Genomic DNA, 12874 nt, shown 5'->3' with positions numbered 1-12874 from the left:
CTACTTAAGGGTTATGAATTGTATCACATTCTCATATAATGAGATTCAATGTTGCATTCCCATTTGAGAAACCAACTAGGTTGTTACTGCAGATGTTTGGGGTTAAGTAGTGTGTATAAGGAGTATTTTAGTGGTAGATTGTTTATTCGGTATTAATGTGTTAGGTTGACAAGTGTATCTCGAGGGTTCTAAATGAGGACCGGTGATTTCATCTTAAGGTCCAAGGAAATGGATAGTTACCAGAAGGACAAGCTTATGGGTGAAGGAAGTCCCAAAGAGTATACTTGTGTGAAGATAATTGAAAATTTTAGTAAAAAGTGCATTTTAAAGTGGGTTAGTCCTTTCGATTTGATTAGTATAATTGGGTTTAAGGTATCATATTGATGAAAAGGTTGGTTTCATCATGATGACAAAAGCTAACTGAGCATGATGGTAATGAGAGTTCGTGATGGATTGTGATTGAGATGCAACTATATAATAATGATTGTTGGTTAAACGAATTTTGTATAGTAATAACGACTGCGAGTATCTAAGGTTGTGATTTTCTACTATTTGGTGAGTAACTTGGTTTTATGGAAAGTTTTAGGAGATGTTGGGACATTACTCGAATAGAACTTTAAGGAGCTAGAGTCATAATGGAAAAAAATAAATTAGTGGGATATAACATAGCCTTCGGAAAGAGGTGAGAGTAAGAATATTTTCTGTGATTGCAAGGGTTAAGAGGGTATCTTCAGAGGGGTTGAGAATCGGGTTTAGAGACACATGGTTTTATCCATTTTGTTATATTCGTGGTAATAGTGTCATAGGTTAATCAGATTGGTTAAAACGATTGGATAAGATTTGAGAAAGAAGTCTATAGGCGTTCTATTTGACTTTGGTAATAAGTGTTTTTGAGTTGGTTAACTGGCATAGTTGGAATAAAAATTCATGTTTTTCATTGCAAGTATACGTTTGTGGTAGTATGTTTTGTCAAGGTATGAATTGGTAAGGTAAGAATTGATTGATCGCATCGGGTATTGAGCATTTGGAAGAATATGTGCAAGGTTTGGATCATAGTGTTTGTTACCTTTGATTGTAAAAGGGCCTAAGAAAGTACTTCTTTTAAAGTTTTGGTTTAAAGTATAAGGTAAAATATCATGGGTTTTTGGTCAAAGGATAAGACTGGTAAGCAAGTCAGCGAAAGAAAAAAAAGTCTGGTGTATTGAAGAGTTAAAGGTATTTAAAATTTGCGTCATGGGAAGAATATAAGAGATGTGAAGGAATAAAAACTCTCATATAGACTCTTGGTTCAAAGTTGAAGGATGTATGGATTTTCATATATAAGTTCTAATATGACTATGGATGTGATTTGGTTCGGTATAGACTTACTAGGGTTTTATCATCGGTTTTTATAAAGATTAAGTTTTGGTTTGGGTTACAAGCAATGATTCTATGTGGTTATGTTGAGCTAGATTTTTAAAAATATGATAGGTAAATTATGGATGTTAAACGGTGTGGACCTACAGTTATACATGGTTAATGAGGATTTCGAGGGGATTGAAACTACTTTGTTGATGGAACGATATAGACTGTTATAATGTGTTACATAGGCATTTGATGGTGAGTAGAGGTTATGAGCTTATAGTATATAGAATTATTGGAGTGACCAAGGATTTATTTTAGTTTTGGCATGAGGTACATGTTGGTTTGAATGGTATGTGAAAGTTTGCATGAAGTTGACATTGGGTATGATTCAATTATTGTACCTCGATAGAACTTTTAGATTTGAAATTAGTGCAATCAGTCTTGGGTGTGACTTATATCTGTCATGTAATGCTTAAATGGAAAAAGAAAGAGACAGAGAAATCCATATTTTGGAATTTTTGGAGGCTACAATGTGTTTGCTAAGAAGACTTTAATACTAGTGACAGTTTAAGCGTAAGGTAAATGACTCGTGTAGTTATGATGTTTGCTGGTATAAAGAGTGTTATCTTCAATGGAGTACTGTGAGAAGTATATGGGGTTTGATGAATAGAGTATTTGTAATATTGTAATGGGGATCAGACTGGTTGATTGTGGGTGTCTAAAAATCGAGAGATGGAGTCAGATGAATGAAGTTTTATTTATATGGGCACTATGGAAGGAGTATCTTGTGTCATTCAACCTTGCTTCCGAATATTCTTATGACCACCTTTTTCGTACGGGACATTATTTGAAGTATGATTCACTATTATGCGTGTTTCCACATCTATGGGTGAATCCCTAGTGGTGGATCGGGTGTACCGATTATGCGATGGTCCTCCTGGTAGAGTGGCATTCTTGGGAAGAGTTGGTCATTTCAGTTATGATAGAATTAGCGTTGTTTGGGATAGTTGAAGTATACCATTAGTTCTAAACGTACAACCTTACTTATGAGAACTTATATAAGAGCTACTATGAAGAGTTACAATTGTCTAAGAGTGTTGTTAGAGGTTCTATATTTTGAAGTGTATCGCTTGTTGGGTGTTTACTTAATCATTTTCTTCTTTGGGTTAGATAAGTTTGATTCTCTCTTGATGGGTATCCGATGTCTAAAGATTAGATTTTTTATAGCTTAAGTTTGTGGAAAGATTTGGTTGTGAAGACGGAATCTTGACAAGATCTGTGATGGATCGTGCATTATGAGTGTGTGATGGTTAGTTCAGGTTCCCTTCGGGTTATAGCCGGTATTGATTCAGAATGCGATCTTGGTTATATGAGAAATGATTTGTCATTATAGTTGTGTTATGGTCCAGTGGGTTTCAATTTAGATTGGGTTCATGGATTAGTCAGTTACTTTATAATCACTCCTGATTTATATATCTTTCAAAGTTTGATTCGAAAGTTCAGTTCTAAGTAGTTGATCTTGATAGAATAGTCTTAAGGAAGAGCTCCCTTGGAGAGATGAACACCGACTAATAGGTCCTAACTTAAGCTTTTGGTAACGTCGGTTATTCTTCCGTATGTTCGAAGAAGAACATGGTTTTTAATGGTGGATAATGTAATGACCCGAAAAGTCGTTTATGTTTTTTTTAAATTACCATTTTATCCCTCCAAATAGTTGCCCCGAGTCATTCCTGATTAGTCTATGAAGTTGGTTTGAGAATATTGAACTATTCGATAACTACAATTATTTAATTGATAGATATTTATTAAATAATTAATTTTTATTAGTTGGTGCTTAATTAATGGGCCACGTCGATAATTTAAGTCAATATTTTATGTCACTTGACTCATAGGTAAAAACTAAATTAAGTTAAAGGAGGTTATCATTATTATCATTTTTGCTACAACACAAATCGTTTGCGGATGAAACTGTCTTACAAGAGAACTCAACTTTGAAGTCGGCATAATTAATAAAAAACTTCTTCAGGTAAAGCTTAAATAAGCTCCAACATTTTTATACATATTGATGGTTGTGTGGAAATCCCCTTGGAATGTATTAATTTTTAAATAGTTATCTTATATGTTTAATTAAATTTTCTTTCAAATATGGTGAACTTTTGGCAGAAGTATCAAATATTTTTGACGGCTACTAACATAACACTAATAACTAATCATTAGGTAATGATGGGTGGATCCATCACAAATTAATATATATGTTAGTTAACGCATATAATTTTTCATCCTTTTTCATGGTGGTAATTTCAACAGTTCCTTTTTATTTGGTTTTTGTGTTGGAATTTTTCGTATAACATTATAAATTGGATTCAAGTTTTGACATATTGAGCTATGTAATCAAATATTAGATGTATTTTATTATATAAATATAATTAGATTTATGATATTTAGAGGAATGAAAACATAATCCTAGGCTTAAAATTTAGGAATATGAGATTTGATATATTGCATTAATTTGGAAGTCCAACGAAAGAGGAAGACTCAAGTCCCGGAGTGATTGTTAAACTATTTGACGTTAGTGGAAACCCTTGTTAAGTGTATAGAATCGTGTATTTCCTTGTGGTATGTGTTGGGGAGTAATGGGACTTGGTAATGGGTTGACCTGTCTATTCTCAAAACATCACACAAATAATGTTGATGTTGTATCACGATTGTGTTGTTGTGAATTGTGCATTGTTATGAAAATCGTCATCTCCTCATTATTTGGATGAACATATCATTTCTATTTGCTTTGAGACATGGTTGTGATAAGTGTTATGTGAATTGATAAATAATAAGAAAATAAAGAGGATGTACCATTTTGAGGGACGTGTCGCACGCCGCGACAAATTCTATTATCGAGGGACGTGTCGCACACCGCGATGGATTTATCATCGAGGGTCGTGTCGCAAGCCACGATGGATGCATGGACAGATATGTCCTCCATGGGTTTTGGACTGAGAGACAACGGGTGTGTATCATTAGGTCAGACATGCGTCACTATACTTGACATTACATTTCATTGCATTGCACATCTTTATCTTTGATGAACTTGATCTTGTGTGTTGCTGATCTTGTGAGTGCTTTTCTATGGAAGTTGTGTGATTGATGAATATTGAGTTTGTTGTTTAGGATATGTAATTGTTAGTGTGTTGTTGTTGAGTTGTGTGCTATGTGAACTGTGAACTGTTAGGTTGGGCTGGTTTTGTACAGGTTGTAGTTGTGGAGGTTCGGATGGGGTGTAAGGAGTACGCATATTATATTCCCTTAGATTGTGTTTAGATGTTTATTTGCTGAGCACTGTGTGGTTTGGTACTCACCCCTTCCTTCTACATTTTTCTAGGTTATGTGCCAGGATCTTCGTGATACTTTCTATTCTCTTCTTTTCCGAGGCTTCCTGGAGAATTTTGAGGTAGATGTTTATCATCTCAACAAACCTTCCTACTCCTATTTATGATCTTGTTCTATTGTAGAAACAATGTCATTCTAGATTTGTATCTTTCTTTCGATTCAGTTGTAATACTTTAGAGGCTTGTACACGTGACAACTATGTTTTGGGTTTTTTTATTAAGTTGACACCTACCCTACCTCACATAAGATAGTCACACTTTCTCTTAATTGAATCACTCTATTCGTATAATAACAACTCTAGTATGGTTTAATTAAACTCACAATAGCTTTCATGTAGATTAATATTCATGTACTAGATCTCTGTGTCTATTGAGATACGTATGTCCTCAAAAAATTTATTACTTTCAAACAAAAAAACTTGGAAACACAGAACCAAACCGATGGTTATTTTTTTCATTTGGTTTGGTTTGGTTTTAGAAATTTAAAAAATGACTAGATTTGTTTGATTTTGATTTTAACCTATTACCGATCCAAACCAAATCACAAACACCCCCTAAGTGTAACCCCTTAATTAATTGAACTTAGGAGCAACTATACTTTGATTGTAGATTTTTTTCCGTACAACAATAACAACAACAATTTCCTGTAATTCTATGAAGTAGGGTTTGGAGAGGGTAGAATGTGTGCTGACCCTATTACTACATTAAAGGTAGAGAAATTATTTTCGATAGATCCTCGACTCAAGAAAAAAATAACATAAAAGACAATCATGACAAAATATTACAAACAACCTGAATAGTCATACCAAGCTACACAATAATCAAAGTGTAAAAAACCTACAAATAATAACCAAACTAAAAGGCCAAAAAAACTATAATAGTAATATTGCTAATAGTATGACTAGTAGTAAAGCAGAATAAGTGAGACAATGCTCAAGGAACTAACTAACCTCCTATCCTAATATGCGAGACCTTCATAACATCCTATCCTAAGACATATCTATACACCTCTCCTCAATATATTTTCGGCCTACCTCTACCTCTCTTAAAACTATCTATAGCGAACCTCTCACTCCTCCATGCTCAGATATTCATGAACTTTTGATATACCGTGAGTTTACGGTATTTCTAATACATTTCACTTACAAGTTGTGAGTGTCTAGGGCCTTTTTATATTGTGTTTTTATGTGTTTTATCATGTTTTGCAGGAAAGGTGTTCAGGCGCGGAAGTTTAGAGACAACTGAAGGAAATGCAGAAAAAGGCATCCACGGAGGTCATCTACGGAGCGTAGGTCCATTCACGGTCCGTAGGTGATGACCGTAGATCAGCAGGCATGGTGTTGAGGACAAATCAGGGAAATCTGACCAAGTGTCGAACCACGGTGCCCATTGATGGTCCGTAGATTGATCTACGGACCGTACTGTTGATCCGTAGAGTGAGACTGCGAGGGATCCTGTACCTGATTTTTGAAGATTCTAAGTATGGAGCTACGGAAGGGATTGACGGACCGTAGGTCGATCTACGGTCCGTGCTGCTGGTCCGTCGTTTGCTTCAGAGAAGCTGACTGTTGGGTGCTGAAATATTTTCGAAGTCTTGAGTGACGGAAGGGACTTACGGACCGTAGATCCATCGACGGTCCGTAACTCAGTCTCGTGGATCGAAGACCCGTACCTGAACAAAACTTTCCTTAATTTGTTTCCTTTTTTATTTAGGACTTGTTTTCTATAAATAGGACATGTAAACCTCGTTTTTGGGGGTTAGACACTATTATTCTATTTTTGCTTTGTAACTTTGGAGATTAATTTGCAACCCTAGCAATTATTGATTTCCCAAGTTCGTTTTGAAGATTTTGGCTTTGCAATTCAAGTTAATTTTCTGGGTTTATTATTCTCTTTACGTAAGTTCATGATTTCTTCATCAACAATTATGAATTGTGTTCTTGCCAATATGAGTAACTAAATCAACAATTAGGGTTGTGGGAACCATGATCAATTAACAAAGTATGAATAGTAAATAAGCAATTCTTGACTAGTATTTTGCATGCATTGATAATTCTTTCGTTTAGAAGTCTTTTTAACGGTGGCCAACGTTAGAACTCGCCTTGTTACTACTTGCCGGACCAAGGAGGTAATTAACAAGAAAATAATTATCAACATAGATTTAGTGTGATACTATCTAATAGGCTAGTGTCGATTGGTGCGAAGTAATAACTAAGCCAAACATCGATTATGATGTCTAATATGAGGTAAAGGTAAGGGTTAGTAAATTATACACACGTAGCCGGACCAAGGTGCGGGGTGAAATTCTCTAGATGCCGGACCAAGGATTTAGAGATACCTAACTTATCACTTTGCATGTAATACACTAGAAAAGGATTGCTATTACTAGGATTACTGCGTTATGAGATTATGGGGAACACGTATACCCTAGTTATTTCTCTTATCTTGATAACAACCAAACTTGAGTTTAATTATTGACTACTTATTAAGTTCTTACTATTTGTTTCACACAAGCACAACCCCCCTTTTTATTACCTGTTTCTGGAAATAATTTGACTAATTGAATATAATTGTTGGTTAAAAGTAAAGTCTAAACCATTTTCCTCGTGGGATCGATCTTAACCTACAAGTTGGGTTCTCTACTTGATAACGATCGCTTATACTTCTCAAAGGAGGTGTAATTTGAGCGTATCAAATTTTGGCGCCGCTGCCGGGGATCGAACCCGGGTCACCCGCCTGACAGGCGGGAATACTTACCACTATACTAGTGTCGATCTGGCATTGTGACAGGCTAGTCCACACTTCAGGGGCATTGGACATCGGCCTTATTCGGGATGACGCAAATGTGGCAGCACCTCGCAGAGAGCCCCAAATTGAGGTACCCCCCTTGGGCTCCAATCTTGCAGACAATGTGGGGTAGGCACAGGGTGGTGACCCTATTATCCCAGACCACACCGACACTGTCCCAGGCTCCTCTTCTCAGGCAGCTAGTGTTGCTCCTAGTTCTTCCCGGTCCACACCACAGTTAGGAACGACGGTTGTCCCGATGGTCAGAGTACAAAAGTTAGAGGCGCAGATGGCCACACTGCTGCATCACATTCAGCCGTGGATGCAAAAGTCGATTGCCGAGTCCGAGGCTAGAATGGAGCGCAGGATGGAGGGGATGGTGGACCATAAGGTCCTGGCGGTTAATAAGCGGCTTGACGCCTTTGAGTTGGGAGTCCTCGAGCGATCAGTTCCGGCCACAGACTTATCTGCTTTGTAGGCTGACATAGCCAGCCTCCGGACTGATGTGGATGTCATTCTTGTTGCACCTTCAGTTGAGACTCAGGCTGCCCCTACTGCGCTGGCTGATGATACAGTGCTAGATGCTCTATTCAGTGGCATCGCCGAGGAGGGGCCTGCATCGACCCATGCCAAGGGCAAGCGGCACCGCTCTCATCGCACGGAGGAAGAGAAAGCTCTGAAAAGACAGCGTGGCAGGAGAAGGAGGCTAGGAGGGCTTCGATTGCAGACGAAGAGTTGCGCCAGCAAAGGGTGCGTGAGAGAGCTGTAGGGGCATCGAGCTCTGCCCCAGTTGCAGAGGATCAGCCTATTTTGAGAGGCGTTGCGAGCACCACTGATGGTGCGGAGCGTTTGATAGAGAGCACTACTGAGGGTGCTAGGATTGCTGAGGTGGGCACTACTGAGGGTGCCCCCACTGATGTTCCAGAGGGCTCCGGGAAACCGGATCCCCCTACTTGTTGATGATTCGCCGGCGCTTTGCGCCACAGGTTTGCTTTACTCAAATTCATTCACTTTTACTGTCTATGTATGCATTGTGGACAATTGCATCTATTTTTGTTGGGGGTGGGGTAAATGGATCGTGAGTGATAGGGTGAAGTCTAAGTAACCCAACTCATGAATCCTCTCTTGGGGTTTTCTTGCCTGTATTCTTTTACCCCAAGAGACTGTTTAATTTTTGTTGAACCGGCATGTCTTAGGATTGTGTGTGTAGAAGCATGATACAGAATGAAACATGATGGCTTAGGAAAAATGATACCCGTCAGATTCTGGGTTGTATGCTAGAAGTAGGCTACGATTAGTTGATTGTGTTGGCTCTGAGTATGACATAGTAACAATCAATCTGATTGCATGATTAAACCTGAAACTTGAACTGGGTAATCTCATAATCTATAATGAAACTATGTGCCAAGAGTGGGTGAGAACCATTGACTATTCAAACAGTTTTGTGCAAAACTAGAACTTGCCCGGTTAGTCCTGCGAAGTCAATTTAATCTAGAGGATAGGAAGTGATCATAGGCCGTTGTTTTGAAAAATCCACAAATTGCCTAGAAGGATTTAACCAAATGAAATAACTGTTCCCTTTGATCCAACTTTGAGCCTAAAAATAAACCATTTCCTTCTAAAACCCCGAACTCACTTTCCCATAATCTACTATGTTGGCCCCGGTCCCTCCTTGGACATGTGCACTTTGACTTAGGCCAAAAGCCTAAGTTGAGGGTGGCTAATGTAAAAACTAACTTCAATCTTGGCCCTGACCTGACATCGGGTATTGTGCACCTCAACTAACGGAAAATCCATAAGTTGAGGGTGGCTATGAAAGAGGAAACTGAAAGAAAAATGGGGATGAAAAGAGTGAAAAATAAATAAAAATAATAAAAAAAATGGGGGAAACAGAAGGAAAGGATGTGAATTTTTAAAAGAGAAAGGAGCAATAAAATAAAAGGAAATTGAGCTACAAAGTTTAAAGTCACATCCGTGGTTGAAGAAAATCAAGGGAAAGCGGTAAAGCAATAATATGACAAAAATAGGGCAAAAAGAGGTTAAAGAGGTTAAAAGCCTAGTGTAATGACAAGGAGGGCAGAAAGTCACTAAACAGTACCCAAATGTACCACACCTGACCCTGAGCCTACGTTACAAGCCAATAAAGTCCTATAGTGATCCTGGAGTCTATTTGAGAGTCTAAGCAGTGAAAATAAGGGCAAGCTTATGGCAGTAAGCACTAACTGTAGTTGAAATCATTTATGAGTGTGAGTGTTGAATAAATCCTTGTACCATGAATGAAATTAAATTGTTGCGAAAAGAGGATTTCGTTTGAAGTAAGGGCACTGGTTACATCGTTGGAAAGTTGGTACCTGGGTGACAGTGAGAAGGTGTCTGTTGTGTGTCAGTTGGTTGGTCTGTGTCATGATGTGATCCACATGAGTTGGCTTGTCGAGTCTAAGAGAACGAATGTGCACCCGAACAATGAGGAGGTAGAGAGCCATGTGATTGCTTGAGTTAGAAATGCTTGCTTCTATACAAGAGTCGTTTAGAGTTCTAGTGCGTCGCTTGAGGACAAACAACGAATTTAAGTTGAGAGTGTTGATATACCGTGAGTTTACGGTATTTCTAATACGTTTCACTTACAAGTTGTGTGTGTCTAGGGCCTTTTTATATTGTGTTTTTATGTGTTTTATCATGTTTTGCAGGAAAGGTGTTCAGGCGCGGAAGTTTAGAGACAGCTGAAGGAAATGCAGAAAAAGGCATCCACGGAGGTCATCTACGGACCGTAGGTCCATTCACGGTCCGTAGGTGATGACCGTAGATCAGCAGGCATGGTGTTGAGGACAAATCAGGGAAATCTGACCAAGTGTCGAACCACGGTGCCCATTGACGGTCCGTAGATTGATATACGGACCGTACTGTTGATCCGTAGAGTGAGACTGCGAGGGTTCCAGTACCTGATTTTTGAAGATTCTAAGTATGGAGCTACGGAAGGGATTGGCAGACCGTAGGTCGATCTACGGTCCGTGCTGCTGGTCCGTCATTTGCTTCAGAGAAGCTGACTATTGGATGCTGAAATATTTTCTAAGTCTCGAGTGACGGAAGGGACTTACGGACCGTAGATCCATCGACGGTCCGTAACTCAGTCTCGTGGATCGAAGACGCGTACCTGAACAAAACTTTCCTTAATTTGTTTCCTTTTTTATTTAGGACTTGTTTTCTATAAATAGGACATGTAAACCTCGTTTTTGGGGGTTAGACACTATTATTCTATTTTTGCTTTGTAACTTTGGAGATTAATTTGCAACCCTAGCAATTATTGATTTCCCAAGTTCGTTTTGAAGATTTTGGCTTTGCAATTCAAGTTAATTTTCTGTGTTTATTATTCTCTTTACGTAAGTTCATGATTTCTTCATCTACAATTATGAATTGTGTTCTTGCCAATATGAGTAACTAAATCAACAATAGGGTTGTTGGAACCATGATCAATTAACAAAGTATGAATAGTAAATAAGCAATTCTTGACTAGTATTTTGCATGCATTGATAATTCTTTCGTTTAGAAGTCTTTTTAACGATGGCCAACGTTAGAACTCGCCTTGTTACTACTTGCCGGACCAAGGAGGTAATTAACAAGAAAAGAATTATCAACATAGATTTAGTGTGATACTATCTAATAGGCTAGTGTCGATTGGTGCGAAGTAATAACTAAGCCAAACATCGATTATGATATCTAATATGAAGTAAAGGCAAGGGTTAGTAAATTATACACACGTAGCTGGACCAAGGTGCGGGGTGAAATTCTCTAGATGCCGGACCAAGGATTTAGAGATACCTAACTTATCACTTTGCATGTAATACACTAGAAAAAGATTGCTATTACTAGGATTACTGCGTTATGAGATTATGGGGAACACGTATACCCTAATTATTTCTCTTATCTTGATAACAACCAAACTTGAGTTTAATTATTGACTACTTATTAAGTTCTTACTATTTGTTTCACACAAGCACAACCCTCCTTTTTATTACCTATTTCTGGAAATAATTTGACTAATTGAATATAATTGTTGGTTAAAAGTAAAGTCTAAACCATTTTCCTTGTAGGATCGATCTCAACCTACAAGTTGGGTTCTTTACTTGATAACGATCGCTTATACTTCTGAAATGATGTGTAATTTGAGCGTATCAACTTCCCCTGCACATGTCCGAACTATCTCAGTATCGATTCTCACATCTTATATATCTGCACAACAGTTGTATCCCCAAGTCAATAAGATTGTTATTTCAATGTGTGTTTATCATGTTATCCACCACTTGTTGGATAGACAGATTCAAATTTATGTTTTACAATATTGAACTTAGTATATTTTTAAAAATAATTATTGGATCATATCAATTTGATCTAATGATCTTCGTGTGATTCAATTGGCGTGAACAAGAAATTATAATACGTTGAATAGATATATGCTTGAGTATAATTTTGTAGAGTTCATTCAAAATGTCATCCTTCTACTTAAAATTATTTTACTGAAGTCATGGTGTTCTTTAAAAGGGAAGTTACTCAATATTGCCTATATCACTTTAAAAGTCGTAATATTAAAATTTAGACAACAAATAAATCCCACACAATTCCGTCCACATGATTTATTATTTTGAGCAAACTATATAAATTCTACTAGCTTAGGATTTTATATATCTCTTTTGATGTGTTTTTGAAATCTTGCTAGATTTTGATCCTCAAATATATGCATTTGGTTCGTCCAAATACATGTATGTCGAATACATATATCTGATTCGTCCAGATACATGTGAATCATATACAATTCTAAAAATGGAATGTAATTTAAACACACTAATTTTGGAGAAAATCACATGTCTGAATCATATCAAAAAGGAGTTTGAGCATTGCAAAGCGGAAGTGTAACATAGTCTTTACAAGCCATCTATTACATCAAAAGGAGTGGTCAGAACGTAACCCGTACAACACATACAACATCCGAAAGTAAAGACATAAGAAAGCTATAAAGGCAACATTGTCCTCGGAGTATAAGGACTAATCAAGTCTTCAAAATCTCTAGATGATCAACTAGCCACGAACAAAGGGGGAGGAGTTGACAAGCCCTACATTAATGAAACAATGTAGGCACAAGTATGCATTAGTACATGTAATGTACTAAGTACGAGGGTTATGCGTGAAAACGTAAAACACAATCATAAGGGGACATAATAAAAAACATGGAATGCATGACAAAGCTAAACATAGTAAAACCTTAAAGAACAATCATAATTATGAACATGGTCAATGCATCTTAGCATCATCATGAATGCTTCATAAAACCTTGGAAAGAAACTTAGTTCATTTTTTTGGATATGTAC

Source organism: Solanum verrucosum, unplaced genomic scaffold, assembly GCF_900185275.1.
Source record: "Solanum verrucosum unplaced genomic scaffold, falcon-dt-bn FXZP01000208.1, whole genome shotgun sequence".
Lineage (NCBI taxonomy): Eukaryota > Viridiplantae > Streptophyta > Magnoliopsida > Solanales > Solanaceae > Solanum > Solanum verrucosum.
Note: the sequence above shows the minus strand (reverse complement) of the source record.